Here is a 10,350-nt window from a genome sequence, read left to right on the forward strand (position 1 = left end):
CAGGTGACAACCATGGGTTATGTGCAGTAGGGGTTCTTGTGTTCTGCTGTCTTAAGTGATTTTATTATCAGGGAAACTTGCAGAATTAATGAGATGCGTCAGAAGCTGATGGAAATGATTAATTTCTGGCTTCCCAATGAAGTTAAACGTATTCTGATGGCGTCTATCAATGAAATGCTGTGAGAGATATCATAATTGTGAATGTATATTACGACATCCAGAATCATTTTGACTATTGTAAAAAAAGAATTTTGATTATTGTCTGAAAAGTATATTGGACTACCTCACTAGAATGCACATTACTGCCTAATATGCATAATGAGTTAGCATTTAACTAGCATCTATTGTAAAATTACCGTGTCACAAAGAGATATTCCTTGCTCAGTAAGATGTAAAGTTGGATGAAAGATTGGTTTTCTTTCTTTTTTTTAAAATTTTTTTAAATTTTTATTTATTTTTATTTATTTTTAAAGATTTTCATTTATTTATTTACTTGACAGAGATCACAAGTAGGCAGAGAGGCAGGCAGAGAGAGAGGAGGAAGCAGGCTTCCCGCTGAGCAGAGAGCCCGATGTGGGGCTCGATCCCAGGACCAGGATCACGACCTGAGCCGAAGGCAGAGGCTTTAACCCACTGAACCACCCAGGCGCCCCTGAGAGACTGGTTTTCTTAAATAGAACAAGCAAATAGAGAATAGATATATGTAATATATTTAAGCTGGTTTACTTTTATTTGCTAAGATTAACAAAATATTGTAAATAATAATAAGAATGACAATTCCACTTCTGAACATGTACCAAGTACCTGGCAGAGTGCAACGTAATTTCTTATTTAATCCTAACAATGAATTTTGGAGGTGTGGGAAAGGATTATAGTAATCTGCTTCTCATTGGAATACTCCCTACCTTTTTCTGTTAGCTTTTCCATGCTTTCTGAACCTGTAACAATTTGATGAATGTTTGTGTTTATTTGGTAAATAAATGAAAGAATGAGACTTGATTATTGCAATGTGAGTGAGACAAAGTTGACTTGAAATTTCTATTTAGCCTAAGTTTTGGGCCTTCTGCCAGCCAAAACTGTAAGATAGGGACAGAGGTGATAAAATTTGATCAATGCCTCTCATTTATTGAGTAGTTAGTGTGTGCTAAGCCCTGTGAAATTCATGAATTCAAATACCATCTCATATTACATGTTGATTACACAGCAAGTACTAACATTTTTCTAAGTGTGTTATGTGTAAGGTAGACAGATAAAATACAGGACATCCTAATAAATTTGAGATTCGGATGAAAAATGAGTAATTTTTTGTATAAGACTAACCATTATTAATTTTTTTCCCCAGAATTCAAATTTAATTGAACATCTTGTAATTTTACATTCTAAGCTTGACAACCCTAGTTATATGCATTATAGACTTAGACTGTTTGTGCTGCTATAATAAAATACCACTGATGGGATGGCTTATAAATAATAGAAATTTATGTCTCATAGTTTCGGAGGGTAGGAAGCTCAAGATCAAGGCACCAGCATATGCGTTGTCTGTTGAGGGCCTGCTTCCTGGTTCTTGCTGTGTCCTGATGTGATGGAAGGGATGAAGAGCTCTCCAGGGTCTTTGGGATCTCTTTTCCATTAATGAGCTCATGACTTGATCATTTCCCCACAGCCCCACTTTCTAATAGCATCACATTGGGGGTTAGGTTTTCAACATGTAAATGAGGGGGGTGTAAACATTCACTCCATAGAAGTTATCTTAATAATGCAACAAACCTAAGAGTCTCATTTTGAAATGGCAGCATTAAGCATGAATGGCTACGTAACAGTGTCCAAGGTCACACAGCTAGTAAGAACGAACCAGGATTTAAATTCAGGTGCACTGGCCTTATTATACCTCCTGTGAAGCAGGTGTAATTATCCCCATTTTATACATCAGATATCAGAGTTCGTGAAATCAAGGAAGTGGTACCATGTTGTAAGCTATAAAAGAAGCAGACTTGAACCCAGGGATGCCTATCTCCAGATTCAATGCTTTTAATCTTTAAATTTAAGATAAAATCATATAACTAGAATTTTTCAAGGTGAAGGACTAATGAGGTTTTGAGTTGTTAATATTTTCTTCCAGGGTAATATGAGACACAGGATAATGAAAAAGAAATGCCTAGGGAAGGCCTACTGCCATTTAGCATCAACAAATTATACATAGTGTCACCAAGATTCCTTTTAGAGTAAAGATTTATTTCACTATTTCTAATAGCTTAAGTTTTGGCATTAGAATATTTCTGTAGCTAGAGGATCTGAACTGTAGAGAAGCTGATTCATCTTTTAGCAGCTTACCTTATGCCCGTGTCAGCTCTGAGGATTTATTAAACATCCATAGCATAGAAACCTTCAACATGATTGTAATGAAAGTATTTCCTAAATATTGCTCTTGTCTACTTTATTTGGCCCTTAGAATTAACAACAGCATGTTTCAATCCTGAAGAAGCATTTACAAGGCAGTCCTTTTAATTTGCTTGTTCTCGTTGTATATAGCCTGATTCTCTTCCAAACCAGCATCTCATGACAAGTCTAAGACATGTTGCAAATATAGGCTTGCCAGTAAAGAGAATTTCTTAAATAAGCAAATCAAACCATTTTAACTTTTTAAATGTGTTTATTTGAATCAAACAAAAATAGGTCAAATGGATACATTTCCAATGACAGGCATAGAAATTGTGCTGTCAGAATTAAACTTGCCTCATCTCCCTGTTATTTGAGACAATTGGCCATTTGTGTGAAAATCAAGTAATTATATGCTCCAATGCCTTCTGAAAGAAAGGATGCGGAGAAAAGAAAAACACAAGTGTGGGCCACCTGTAGATAATAACACAACTTGACTCTGATCATTCAGAATAAACTGAAAATGTCACCCTCACACAACTTATGGGTGATTGGGTGACCTTTGAATCCACTTTGAGTTCCATCTTATAAGTTTGAGAATGATTTACTGCTAGAGGACAGAAAATGTCTGTTTAAATATTTTGGAAGTGTCATCACTGAAGACCTTTCTTAGGAAGCTCATGATGGCTCTTAGTTATACAGAATGCAAGTGGAAGTTCATTGCTATACCGTGACTCATCTAACATAATAACTGCAGTCCTTTACATGTTTTCACATGCTACAGACTAATTAGATGTTTACATTTATTAACTCATTTCATTCTCATCAATGAGATAAGTAAAGCAGGTAACATTATGCCTGTGTAGAGTTGCTGATGCTGGAGCAGTTTTGAGATCACACAGTCAGAATACATTGGAACTAGGCCCAAACTCAGCAATTTGATACCTTCCCTATAATGAAGTGATATTGTTGTATAATTTTGCCAGGTTATGATCTTTACAGGATTAACTCAATTTGTTCTTGGGGCCTTCAGAATTATTTGTGGCATATGATAATTTTCTGAGAATTCCTGTTTGGCATTTGATAGACTTGACTTGAAGCCAAATTTGGGGTGGATAATATGTCATCATACACCTTGTCATGTTTTTCTTTGTCTTTTTGGTATCTTTTTTTCTTAGCATCAAGTGCTCTCATGCACTCTCCTCTTTTATCCAAAGACACTGCAAAACTCATTCAGGGTTGGTTTTCTAAGTGAATGCTCCTGTTCCAAAATAATCCTCCTTCCAGCAAAACTCAGAGCACTCTCATCCAAGTGACCTATGAAGAAACAAACAGATTAATTCCAAGTTATTCTTAAATGACTGAATACTGTCCCTCTCAGTGGTATGTGCATTTGAAAAGAGAATGCTTGGAAGCTGAAAGTACCATTAAGAGCAATTAAACTTTTTGTCTTTTGTTTTCACTACAATTTATCTGGGGTGAATTCTTTTTAATTTAGTTTACTTACATTTGTGGTGTTTCCTGTATTTGAAGGTTCCTGTATTTCAGTAATTCTGGGAAACTCTGAGTTATTGTCTCTTTAAATATTACTCTTCCCCAATTCCCTATGTTTTCTTCTGGAACTCCTATCAGATATTTGTTGGGTCATCTCAAGATATTAGTATATAGTTTGTACATGGTAAGTGCTAGATTGTTGATAGCAATGATGGTGATGACAGCAACAGTGTTTAATTTAGAAGTGGCTATATGGCATAGGTAAAAGACCAAGAATATTGGGCTTATATTGACCTAGGTTCAAATATATTTGTATTGTAATGTTGACTATGTTATTTGGCCTCTTTTAACTGCTGTTTCCTTATTTGTAAAATAACATTTAACTCCTAGAGTTTTAAATAACCTGGCATTTAGTAGATCTCAACAAACATTTATTTTCCTTTCTTTACTAAAATTGTGCTTAAAACATCAAATCATGCTGATTCTTGGGAGAGAGAACTGTGATTTTGTCCTGTATGGCTAAATGGAAGGCCTGAGTGAGGCTGTTTAAGTATATGGAGGATTCATTTGTGGGGGAGGGATTTAAGCATGGGTTATAGTAAAACAAAGACTTTGAGTAGAATATACAATGAATGAGCATAATTATTTGGTTGAAGGGAGGAGTTTTGTACACATAATGGGAACTATGATTTGAAAAGCAGCATGAGGCCAGATAAAGGATCACTTGCCTCTTTGGCTAAGAGGATGGGCTTTATAATGTAAATGCATTCACATTTTTTGAGAAGAGAGTAACATGATCAAATTTAAGAAAATCAATCTAATGGCAGTTATGGGATGTGTTGGGGAACAGAAAGAAAAGGTAGTTATTGCCATAGCCTAAGAAAAAGGTACCAAGTGTTTGGACTAATATGATGGCAATGGAATCAGAAAGGAGGAAATTCAAGCCAAAGAAATGCATGGAAGGTGGAAGAAGAGATAGAATTTAGGGATTGAATATGAGGGTGAGACAAAAGCAGAATTAGCCGATTTCTGTGTGTCATTCAAGGCTCAGTTTGAGAGCCACGGAAAATCTTTAATGCTTCTCCTTTCCAGCCAGGATTAGATGTGTCTCCTGTGGGATCTGGTAAAGTCCTAACTAATCCTCTCTGGGAAAACTCATTACCTTATATTAGAATTATCAGTGACCTTTTTCCTTCCAGGACCTGGAATTGCCTGGTACCAAGTAAAGTACCTGGCTCAGAGAAGGCAATTAATAAATTACTTACTGAATGGCAAATGATGGGACTCCAGTAGAAATATCCAGCAAGGAAAACTATAAACTATCAAAATTGAGCCAGGAAGAAATTGACAACCTTAATAGACCGATACCTAATAACGAGATTGAAGCAGTGATCAAAAACCTCCCAAAAAACAAGAGCCCAGGACCTGACAGATTCCCTGGGAAATTCTACCAAACCTTAAAGAAGAAATAACACCTATTCTCCTGAAGCTGTTTCAAAATATTGAAACAGAAGGAAAACTTCCAGACTCTTTCTATGAAGCCAGCATTACCCTGATCCCCAAACCAGGCAAAGACCCTACCAAAAAGAATTTTAGACCAATATCACTGATGAATATGGATGCTAAGATTCTCAACAAGATCCTAGCCAACAGGATCCAACAGCACATTAAAAAGATTATCCACCATGATCAGGTGGGATTCATCCCTGGGCTACAAGGATGGTTCAACATTCGCAAATCAATCAATGTCATACAACAAATTAATAAGAGAAGAGAGAAGAACCACATGGTCCTCTCAATTGATGCAGAAAAAGCATTTGACAAAATCCAGCATCCGTTCCTGATTAAAACGCTTCAAACTATAGGGATAGAGGGAACATTCCTGAACTTCATAAAATCTATCTATGAAAGACCCACAGCAAATATCATCCTCAATGGGAAAAAGCTTGCAGCCTTCCTGTTGAGATCAGGAACATGACAAGGATGCCCACTTTCACCACTCTTGTTCAACATAGTATTAGAAGTCCTAGCAACAGCAATCAGACAACAAATAGAAATAAAAGGTATCCAAATTGGCAATGAAGAAGTCGAACTCTCTTCGCAGATGACATGATTCTTTATATGGAAAACCCAAAAGACTCCACCCCCAAACTACTAGAACTCATATAGCAATTCAGCAATGTGGCAGGATACAAAGTCAATGTGCAGAAATCAGTGGCTTTCTTATACACTAACAATGAAAATACAGAAAGGGAAATTAGAGAATCGATTCCATTTACTATAGCACCAAGAACCATAAGATACCTGGGAATAAACCTAACCAAAGAGGTAAAGGATCTGTACTCGAGGAATTACAGAACACTCATGAAAGAAACTGAAGAAGACACAAAAAGATGGAAGACCGTTCCATGCTCTTGGATTGGAAGAATAAACATTTTTAAAATGTCTATACTGCCTAGAGAATCTATACTTTTAATGCCATTCCAATCAAAATTCCACCGGTATTCTTCAAAGAGCTGGAGCAAATAATCCAAAAATTTGTATGGAATCAGAAGAGACCCCGAATCACTAAGGAAATGTTGAAAAACAAAAATAAAGCTGGGGGCATCACGTTACCTGATTTCAAGCCTTATTACAAAGCTGTGATCACCAAGACAGCATGGTACTGGCATAAAAACAGACACATAGACCAGTGGAACAGAGTAGAGAGCCCAGACATGGACCCTCAACTCTAAGGTCAATTAATCTTCGACAAAACAGGAAAAAATATACAGTGGAAAAAAGACAGTCTCTTCAATAAATGGTGCTGGGAAAACTGGACAGCTATAAGTAGAAGAATGAAACTCAACCATTCTCTTACACCGTACACAAAGATAAACTCAAAATGGATAAAAGACCTCAACGTGAGACAGGAATCCATCAGAATCCTAGAGGAGAACATAGGCAGTAATCTCTTCGATATCAGCCACAGCAACTTCTTTCAAGATATGTCTCCAAAGGCAAAGGAAACAAAAGCGAAAATAAACTTTTGGGACTTCATCAAAATCAAAAGCTTCCGCACAGCAAAGGAAACAGTCAAAAAAACAAAGAGGCAACCCACAGAATGGGAGAAGATATTTGCAAATGACAGTACAGACAAAAGGTTGATATCCAGGATCTATAATGAACTCCTCAAACTCAACACACACGAAACAGGCAAACATATCAAAAAATGGGAAGAAGATATGAACAGACACTTCTCCCATCAAGACATACAAATGGCTATCAGACACATGAAAAAATGTTCATCATCATTAGCCCTCAGGGAGATTCAAATTAAAACTACATTGAGATATCACCTTACACCAGTTAGAATGGCCAAAATTAACAAAACAGGAAACAACATGTGTTGGAGAGGATGTGGAGAAAGGGGAACCCTCTAACACTGTTGGTGGGAATGCAAGTTGGTGCAGCCTCCTTGGAGAACAGTGTGGAGATTCCTCAAGAAATTAAAAATAGAACTTCCCTATGACCCTGCAATTGCACTCCTGGGTATTTACCCCAAAGATACAGATGTCATGAAAAGAAGGGCCATCTGTACCCCAATGTTCATAGCAGCAATGGCCACAGTCGCCAAACTATGGAAAGAACCAAGATGCCTTTCAATGGACGAATTGATAAGGAAGATGTGGTCCATATATACTTTGGAGTATTATGCCTCCATCAGAAAGGATGAATACCCAACTTTTGTAGCAACATGGACAGGACTAGAAGAGATTATGCTGAGTGAAATAAGTCAAGCAGAGAGAGTCAATTATCATATGGTTTCACTTATTTGTGGAGCATAACAAATATCATGGAGGACAAGGGGTGTTATAGAGGAGAAGGGAGTTGGGGTAAATTGGAAGGAGAGGTGAATCATGAGAGACTATGGACTCTGAAAAACAATCTGAGGGGTTTGAAGTGTCAGGGGTGTGGGAGGTTGGGGTACCGGTGGTAGGTATTGTAGAGGGCACAGATTGCATGGAGCACTGGGTGTGGTAAAAAAATAATGAATACTGTTTTTCTGAAAATAAATAAATTGAAAAAATTAAAAAAAAAGAAATATCCAGCAAAATATCCACATTGTCAAAAATGTGGCAGTATGGAGGATGTTTTTTCTTTTCCTTCTGAATTTATAACAAATAAAAATATAGGTCTGTGCATTTGAATATTTGGTCTTAAGTGTCAATTTATCTGACTGCCTCTTTGATTTAAAACTAGGCCTACATTTTTGTAGCCCTTCTGAAAAGATTGCATGCTTAATCAAACTCTTTCTGAACAATTCTCTGGATGGAGGACATTTTAATTCTTATCCATTCCTGTCTACCTACAGGAATCAATGCAGTAGCAAGAGAGCAGATTTTCTTATGTTCTCACTGCTCCTTGAGGTACAAACCAATTTTCTAGCTTCAACATATCCTAGCAAATAATTGTTTGGTTCTGAAATAAAACTCTTTATTACAGCAATAGTGATAAGGTACCAGTAGGATAATAAAAAATGAAGTCTTAATGCATCTGATGTGAGTGCATCAGATTGGCAGGATTCCTGGAGGTGGTGAATGGAGCCTGGGCAGAAATGCCTGAAGGTCCAAGTGCAATCATAAATGATTTCCATAAATAGTGTGACAGAGACTTTACTGTCTTGTGTGCTGTGTTGAAAAAAGGGGAAGAGGCTTCTATTTCTGAAGTGAAATGGACTTCTTTTTATGTTGCTAACAAAGAGGATCCCACTGGCAGTGCACACTATGGCATTGGCTTTGGGTTTTAAGAACACATAGCTCTGCCTGGCTGGAAAAATTGAAATTCTATGTGGCAGCTGCCTGTGACACATGTAAGGCAAGTTACCCTAGCTCATTAATGATGTGACTAAGAAAAAAAAAATCTTCTCAACCACCAACTAGGCAAGACAATATATTGGCCAAAGGGCAGTGTCACAATAGGAATAAATGGGTTGGGAAGCAGGAGATTGAGATAAAATAGAGTATGGGCTTTAGGAAGTATAGACAGTATAGTCTTGGATTGTTATATTCTGTGTTCTGTCTTTCTTACTTTAGAATGTGGACAATACAACTTTTTCCATGGGATCGTGATGATTAAACTGCAGAATATGCCCAGCAAAGAATATATATGTCTGCCAAGACAGGGGACATTTCTTAACACTTACTGTGGTTTTGTTAAATAGGGTCTTTATAGGAATATTGAGTGAAGCTGTTAAAAACAATTATAGACTTAAGACAAGCCTCTTTGTTTTGGTGGAAATAAGGAGTGTGACCCATACACCCATTCACACATGCCCTATGAAAGAAGTGGTGAATTGAAAATGGGTATTTTCATTACCTGTGCCTTCCAAGTAGGAAAACAATTTGGCAAACTGCAGCCATGGCAGCCTGAAGTTTTTTTTACCCAGGCTGTCCTCATGTCAGACACAGTGTGTGTGTGTGTCTACTGTGTCTCCCTACTGGAGGGAAATGGGGGCTGATGGTTGAAAGTTTGGAGACTCTGCCAACCACAGAATGTTAGGAAATCAGCAAGTTTCTCTATTACTTGTGTCTCTGGCCTTTTCCTTCAGATTTTAGGGAAGCTTTTGAAAGAAATTGAGTAATACAGAATCTGACAGTAACAAAAGAATACCTCAGCATTGGTAGATGGCTTTGAGGAGAGCCATAGTTTTCAGTTGACTTTTAAATTTTTGGTCGAATTGACTTCATTAATTTGATCTAAATTACTAGTCAGTTTAATTGGGAAAAAGAAAAACCTAACCAGATTAGTTGCGTATGTAGGTCTAAACTCAGTGTTAAGGAGAAAGATCAATAGGATGTTTCTAGATACTTTACCTGGGGATCAGGTATCTGTGAGACTCCTCCTGGGCATTCTAGAAATGACCTAGATATGGTTGGGAGATCCAGGCCACAGATGGTATTAAAGTACTGAACAAAACTTTGGAATCTAGAAATGGCAAGGGATAGCATGGGAAAGGAATCTGAAGGGAGACAAGGGACATTGAGATACTTTATGACCATTAAAAGAGGGTAAGACCATACAAAGCTGTAATCATCAAGACAGTATGGTACTGGCACAAAGACAGACACGTAGAACAATGGAGCAGAATAGAGAGCCCAGAAATAGACCCTCAACTTTATGGTCAACTAATCTTTGACAAAGCAGGAAAGAATGTTCAATGGAAAGAAGACAGCCTCTTCAACAAATGGTGTTGAGTAAATCGGACAGCCACATGCAGAAGAATGAAACTGGACCATTTCCTTACACTACACACAAAAATAGACTCAAAATAAATGAAAGACCTCAATGTGAGAAAGGAATCCATCCAAATCCTTGAGGAGAACACAGGCAGCAACCTCTTTGACCTCAGCTGCAGCAACTTCTTCCTAGAAACATCTCCAAAGGCAAGGGAAGCAAGCGTAAAAATGAACTATTGGGGCTTCATCAAAATCAAAAGGT

Source organism: Mustela erminea, chromosome 1, assembly GCF_009829155.1.
Source record: "Mustela erminea isolate mMusErm1 chromosome 1, mMusErm1.Pri, whole genome shotgun sequence".
NCBI classification, from domain to species: Eukaryota; Metazoa; Chordata; class Mammalia; order Carnivora; family Mustelidae; genus Mustela; species Mustela erminea.